The following is a 7,500-nucleotide window of genomic DNA, read 5'->3' as shown; positions in this document are numbered from 1 at the left end:
GCCTCCCCCGCCGCGGGGGTAGACCTGGCCTCCCACGCCGCAGGCGGCGGCAGTCTCCGGCGCCCGGGGGTAGACCTGGCCTCCCCCGCCCGGTGTTGGGGTGCCGTCCCCCGTCCCCCCGCGTTTATTCTTTTTTTTTTTTTTAACTTTTATTTATGTGTGTATGTAGGTACGTACGTAGGTACGTACGTACGTATGTATGTAATCATCGATTGGTACCTCGGGCGCAAATTGTTAATTCAAAAGGTGATAAGCGACCCTTCACATTTTCATTTAATTTACAACTAACTCTTGCACGTACTCTTGCCAAATTTATCTATTACAGCCGTCTTTATTAAAGAATTAACAGTAATTACTAACAGGTACTCATCGGCCCCACCTTCCCTCTCTCTCCCTTTCCCGTCCGTCACCTCTTGGCGTGCCCGAAAGAGAGGAATGCAGATTTGGTAAAGAAATCCGATCCTTCGTTATTGATGTGTCCATAGCCATGTTTATGTTTTGGGATCTCTTCAATGAACCCAATGGTTTATTTCATTGGTTCGATAAATTAAGTCTTCCTTAATTTTTAACGTCGATTCATTTCCTTCATTTCCGCACGAAGGAATTCATTCATCGTCGTCGAATACCTCGGTCCTAAGCGAGGGATAGAAACGTCGGTCACCGAATCGCTAGTCACTTGACCTTGACCTTAATTTACCCGGGGTCAGTTCTTGGTGCGCAGGGGATTGAGGAGTATTTGTACACGCGTCTTAACAAAGCAGGTCGAGCGTTATCGAGATTCTCCAATCGGCCCCGTTTTATTTTTCCGGGGGTATCGTCCACCTAGCCGTGCTAAAAGAAAATTAATTTTACCAGAATTTGATTGATTTCTTTTTCCCTACGGAAACCGATACGGACAATAACTCTTGTGTGACGCAGTGCTCGCTCTCCTGCATTAAAAGCCCTTTAAATCCCAGAAACGGGCGGGGGGTGGGGGAATTACGCCCACACGCACGCACACGCACGCATGCCCCCACTCCCCATCGCCCACCGCGGGCAGGAAGACGGGGACAGGGTGGCCCTTGTATCAGACCCGCTTAAATCTCGAATCACCCCCCCGGTTCCCCACCTCCCCACACACCCCCCGGACGGGAGACGGCGGCAGCCCGGTCCAGCCGGACCCGGAGCACGGAGGGGCCGTCAGGTCTACCCGGCTCCGGGGCCGCCGGCGGCCGTCAGGTCTACCCGGCTCCGGGGCCGCCGGCGGCCGTCAGGTCTACCCGGCTCCGGGGCCGCCGGCGGCCGTCAGGTCTACCCGGCTCCGGGGCCGCCGGCGGCCGTCAGGTCTACCCGGCTCCGGGGCCGCCGGCGGCCGTCAGGTCTACCCGGCTCCGGGGCCGCCGGCGGCCGTCAGGTCTACCCGGCTCCGGGGCCGCCGGCGGCCGTCAGGTCTACCCGGCTCCGGGGCCGCCGGCGGCCGTCAGGTCTACGCGGCTCCGGGGCCGCCGGCGGCCGTCAGGTCTACCCGGCTCCGGGGCCGGCGGCGGCCGTCAGGTCTACCCGGCTCCGGGGCCGCCGGCGGCCGTCAGGTCTACCCGGCTCCGGGGCCGGCGGCGGCCGTCAGGTCTACCCGGCTCCGGGGCCGCCGGCGGCCGTCAGGTCTACCCGGCTCCGGGGCCGGCGGCGGCCGTCAGGTCTACCCGGCTCCGGGGCCGCCGGCGGCCGTCAGGTCTACCCGGCTCCGGGGCCGCCGGCGGCCGTCAGGTCTACCCGGCTCCGGGGCCGGCGGCGGCCGTCAGGTCTACCCGGCTCCGGGGCCGGCGGCGGCCGTCAGCTCTACCCGGCTCCGGGGCCGCCGGCGGCCGTCAGCTCTACCCGGCTCCGGGGCCGCCGGCGGCCGTCAGGTCTACCCGGCTCCGGGGCCGCCGGCGGCCGTCAGCTCTACCCGGCTCCGGGGCCGCCGGCGGCCGTCAGGTCTACCCGGCTCCGGGGCCGGCGGCGGCCGTCAGGTCTACCCGGCTCCGGGGCCGCCGGCGGCCGTCAGGTCTACCCGGCTCCGGGGCCGCCGGCGGCCGTCAGGTCTACCCGGCTCCGGGGCCGCCGGCGGCCGTCAGGTCTACCCGGCTCCGGGGCCGCCGGCGGCCGTCAGCTCTACCCGGCTCCGGGGCCGCCGGCGGCCGTCAGGTCTACCCGGCTCCGGGGCCGGCGGCGGCCGTCAGCTCTACCCGGCTCCGGGGCCGCCGGCGGCCGTCAGGTCTACCCGGCTCCGGGGCCGGCGGCGGCCGTCAGGTCTACCCGGCTCCGGGGCCGCCGGCGGCCGTCAGGTCTACCCGGCTCCGGGGCCGGCGGCGGCCGTCAGGTCTACCCGGCTCCGGGGCCGCCGGCGGCCGTCAGGTCTACCCGGCTCCGGGGCCGCCGGCGGCCGTCAGGTCTACCCGGCTCCGGGGCCGCCGGCGGCCGTCAGGTCTACCCGGCTCCGGGGCCGGCGGCGGCCGTCAGCTCTACCCGGCTCCGGGGCCGCCGGCGGCCGTCAGCTCTACCCGGCTCCGGGGCCGCCGGCGGCCGTCAGGTCTACCCGGCTCCGGGGCCGCCGGCGGCCGTCAGGTCTACCCGGCTCCGGGGCCGGCGGCGGCCGTCAGGTCTACCCGGCTCCGGGGCCGCCGGCGGCCGTCAGGTCTACCCGGCTCCGGGGCCGGCGGCGGCCGTCAGGTCTACCCGGCTCCGGGGCCGCCGGCGGCCGTCAGGTCTACCCGGCTCCGGGGCCGCCGGCGGCCGTCAGGTCTACCCGGCTCCGGGGCCGCCGGCGGCCGTCAGCTCTACCCGGCTCCGGGGCCGGCGGCGGCCGTCAGCTCTACCCGGCTCCGGGGCCGCCGGCGGCCGTCAGGTCTACCCGGCTCCGGGGCCGCCGGCGGCCGTCAGGTCTACCCGGCTCCGGGGCCGCCGGCGGCCGTCAGGTCTACCCGGCTCCGGGGCCGCCGGCGGCCGTCAGGTCTACCCGGCTCCGGGGCCGGCGGCGGCCGTCAGCTCTACCCGGCTCCGGGGCCGCCGGCGGCCGTCAGGTCTACCCGGCTCCGGGGTCGCCGGCGGCCGTCAGGTCTACCCGGCTCCGGGGCCGCCGGCGGCCGTCAGGTCTACCCGGCTCCGGGGCCGCCGGCGGCCGTCAGGTCTACCCGGCTCCGGGGCCGCCGGCGGCCGTCAGCTCTACCCGGCTCCGGGGCCGGCGGCGGCCGTCAGCTCTACCCGGCTCCGGGGCCGCCGGCGGCCGTCAGGTCTACCCGGCTCCGGGGCCGCCGGCGGCCGTCAGGTCTACCCGGCTCCGGGGCCGCCGGCGGCCGTCAGGTCTACCCGGCTCCGGGGCCGCCGGCGGCCGTCAGGTCTACCCGGCTCCGGGGCCGGCGGCGGCCGTCAGCTCTACCCGGCTCCGGGGCCGCCGGCGGCCGTCAGGTCTACCCGGCTCCGGGGTCGCCGGCGGCCGTCAGGTCTACCCGGCTCCGGGGCCGCCGGCGGCCGTCAGGTCTACCCGGCTCCGGGGCCGCCGGCGGCCGTCAGGTCTACCCGGCTCCGGGGCCGCCGGCGGCCGTCAGCTCTACCCGGCTCCGGGGCCGCCGGCGGCCGTCAGCTCTACCCGGCTCCGGGGCCGCCGGCGGCCGTCAGCTCTACCCGGCTCCGGGGCCGGCGGCGGCCGTCAGCTCTACCCGGCTCCGGGGCCGCCGGCGGCCGTCAGGTCTACCCGGCTCCGGGGCCGGCGGCGGCCGTCAGGTCTACCCGGCTCCGGGGCCGCCGGCGGCCGTCAGGTCTACCCGGCTCCGGGGCCGGCGGCGGCCGTCAGGTCTACCCGGCTCCGGGGCCGCCGGCGGCCGTCAGGTCTACCCGGCTCCGGGGCCGCCGGCGGCCGTCAGGTCTACCCGGCTCCGGGGCCGCCGGCGGCCGTCAGGTCTACCCGGCTCCGGGGCCGCCGGCGGCCGTCAGGTCTACCCGGCTCCGGGGCCGCCGGCGGCCGTCAGGTCTACCCGGCTCCGGGGCCGCCGGCGGCCGTCAGGTCTACCCGGCTCCGGGGCCGCCGGCGGCCGTCAGCTCTACCCGGCTCCGGGGCCGGCGGCGGCCGTCAGCTCTACCCGGCTCCGGGGCCGCCGGCGGCCGTCAGCTCTACCCGGCTCCGGGGCCGGCGGCGGCCGTCAGGTCTACCCGGCTCCGGGGCCGCCGGCGGCCGTCAGGTCTACCCGGCTCCGGGGCCGCCGGCGGCCGTCAGGTCTACCCGGCTCCGGGGCCGCCGGCGGCCGTCAGGTCTACCCGGCTCCGGGGCCGCCGGCGGCCGTCAGGTCTACCCGGCTCCGGGGCCGCCGGCGGCCGTCAGGTCTACCCGGCTCCGGGGCCGGCGGCGGCCGTCAGCTCTACCCGGCTCCGGGGCCGCCGGCGGCCGTCAGGTCTACCCGGCTCCGGGGCCGCCGGCGGCCGTCAGGTCTACCCGGCTCCGGGGCCGCCGGCGGCCGTCAGGTCTACCCGGCTCCGGGGCCGCCGGCGGCCGTCAGCTCTACCCGGCTCCGGGGCCGGCGGCGGCCGTCAGCTCTACCCGGCTCCGGGGCCGGCGGCGGCCGTCAGCTCTACCCGGCTCCGGGGCCGCCGGCGGCCGTCAGGTCTACCCGGCTCCGGGGCCGGCGGCGGCCGTCAGGTCTACCCGGCTCCGGGGCCGGCGGCGGCCGTCAGGTCTACCCGGCTCCGGGGCCGGCGGCGGCCGTCAGGTCTACCCGGCTCCGGGGCCGGCGGCGGCCGTCAGGTCTACCCGGCTCCGGGGCCGCCGGCGGCCGTCAGGTCTACCCGGCTCCGGGGCCGCCGGCGGCCGTCAGGTCTACCCGGCTCCGGGGCCGGCGGCGGCCGTCAGGTCTACCCGGCTCCGGGGCCGCCGGCGGCCGTCAGGTCTACCCGGCTCCGGGGCCGGCGGCGGCCGTCAGGTCTACCCGGCTCCGGGGCCGGCGGCGGCCGTCAGGTCTACCCGGCTCCGGGGCCGCCGGCGGCCGTCAGCTCTACCCGGCTCCGGGGCCGCCGGCGGCCGTCAGGTCTACCCGGCTCCGGGGCCGCCGGCGGCCGTCAGGTCTACCCGGCTCCGGGGCCGCCGGCGGCCGTCAGGTCTACCCGGCTCCGGGGCCGCCGGCGGCCGTCAGGTCTACCCGGCTCCGGGGCCGGCGGCGGCCGTCAGGTCTACCCGGCTCCGGGCTCGGCGGCGGCCGTCAGGTCTACCCCTTTTCGGAGCCCGTGGGGCCGCCTGCGGTACCCGGCGACCGCGGGTTGTTGGTTGCGTAGCGTCCGGCGATAAGGGCGGCCAAGTCTACCCGGCTCCGGCGGGACTTGGTCGCCTTGCCGGGGCCGAGGGGTAGACGTGTTGTCCCCGCTGCTTCGTCGGAGCTGCCGAAGGGGTCGCTGTTTTTCGCTGCCTCCAGTTACGTCATCGTAAAAGTCGGCGTGGTTGGCGCGCCTCCCCGGTGCGCAGAGGCGCCGCTCTTGGAGCTTGCCGGCGGCGGGGACGTGCCGGTCCGTACTATAGGAGCGAGCCGTGACTCGTCTCCAGAGCAGCGCTCGTCAGCGGCTGCAAGGCCCGCGGTTCTGCCAGCAAAGTGGGGTGCTCGGCGGCCGTCGTGGCGGTTCCCTCGGTGGTCCGGCCCAGCTTCCAGTCTCTTTGGTCCGGCCATCTCCCAGCGCTTGCCCGACAAGCCAGCCCAGCGTGTCCGAGGGGTCGGGAGCTGCGGAGAGCCGGAGCCGGCGGCCGGCTCCGGCGGCCGTTGCCGACCGGCACGAGGCATAAGGCCGGATCCCGCAGGGCAGGGCAAAGACTCGAACGCACCCAGCCGGGGCCCAGTGATGGTGAAGGTCACTGCCGGAGGCAGACGGCCGGGGGGCGTCGAGCCTGCCGCGGCTTACTCCCGGCTCCAGAGGGCCCGGTTGGTGGGACGACCGAGGTTGGCGGCACCTCGTCCCTTTGTGCCAGCCTTAAGCTGGAGCCCGCGAAGCGGGCGGAGAGAGCGGCGGCCGGCTCCCGGCCAGCCGAACGCAGACGGCCGGGGGGTGCCGAGCCTGCCGCGGCTTCCCCCCCCGGCCCCCCGAGGGCCCAACTGACGGCGCAGGCGGGGCGGCGGCGTCCCGTTTTCACCGGTGCGAGCCCTCCGCGGGCAGCTGGTGGTGTCAGGCGGGCCCGGTGACGGGACTGCGGCGTGCAGGCGAGGCGGCGGCGCCTCGTCCTCGTTTCCCCCGGGAGAAGCGGTTCCCCGCGGGGCAGGGCAAAGACCGGCGGCCGGTGGCGGTCGCCGGCACTCGAACGCTGGAAGGCCGGGGGAGCCGAGCCTCCCTCGGCCCCGGGGGGCCCGATGATGGCAAAGGCGGGTGCTGGCACCGTTCCGGGGCAGAGGTGCCCGCGAGTGCCCAGCCCACCAGGGCTGCCGCCGGCTGCCGAGGGCCGTGTGATGGAGACGGGCAAGGTGGCGGCGCCTTGTCCTTTTTCTCCGGCCTTAAGCTGGAGCCCGCGAAGCGGGCAGAAACACCGGCAGCCGAATGCAGACAGCCGGGGGGTCTCGAGTCGGCCGCGGCTTGCCCCGGCCCCCGAGGGCCCGGTGATGGTGCAGGCGGGGCGGCGGCGCCTCGTCCTCTTTTTTGCTGGCGCGAGTCCTGGTAGCAGGAGGGCTCGCTGGGAAGGTCTGCACTCGTACGGGCGAGGTGGCGGCGCCTCGCCCTTCCAAACTTCTCCAGCCCTAAGCTGGAGCCCGCGCAAGCGGGAAGAAAAGGGCGGCCGGTCCCTGCGGCCGGCAGCCGAAGGCAAGTGGCCGCGGGCGTCGAGCCTTGAGCGGCTTTTCCCGGCCCCCGTTACCCGGGGATGGCACGGGTGAGGCGCGGTGCCTCTTAGTCTTCTTCGGCCTTCTCCTCCCCCGGGGTAAGCGGTTCCCCGGGGCGCAGGGCAAAGACCGGTACCGGTGGCCGGCACTCGAACGCTGGAAGACCGGGGGAGTCGAGCCTGCCGCGGCTTTCCCTCGGTCCCGTCGACCTCGCTCAAGGGAATCGATGCGCGGAGCGGGTGGCCGGCGGCACCTCCCGCTCCCCCCCTTCAGTCGACCCAGACCCGCAGGCAGCGCCTGCAGAGGTGTTCCTGGGCGCGTCGGAGACGCTTCACGGCGGGCCGGCTCTGCCGGTGACCAGGCCGCCGTTGCGGCTCTCCGGAGACGCTGCCCCCTCGCTCGCACGCAGAGCCCCGCGTTCCGCCGCCCGCCCCGCCCGGGGCGGCGGCGAGCGCGCGCGGCCGTCGCTGTCCCAGGACCGTGGCCGTGGGGCCCGCGCTTCCTCTCCCGATCGAGGTGGCACCCAGGGCGCGTCGGAGACGCTTCACGGCGGGCCGGCTCTGCCGGTGACCAGGCCGCCGTTGCGGCTCTCCGCAGACGCTGCCCTCTCGCTCGCACGCAGAGCCCCGCGTTCTGCCGCCCGCCCCGCCCGGGGCGGCGGCGAGCGCGCGCGGCCGTCGCTGTCCCAGGACCGTGGCCGTGG

The sequence above is a fragment of the Calonectris borealis genome, unplaced genomic scaffold (genome assembly GCF_964195595.1).
Source record: "Calonectris borealis unplaced genomic scaffold, bCalBor7.hap1.2 HAP1_SCAFFOLD_136, whole genome shotgun sequence".
Taxonomy (NCBI): domain Eukaryota; kingdom Metazoa; phylum Chordata; class Aves; order Procellariiformes; family Procellariidae; genus Calonectris; species Calonectris borealis.
Note: the sequence above shows the minus strand (reverse complement) of the source record.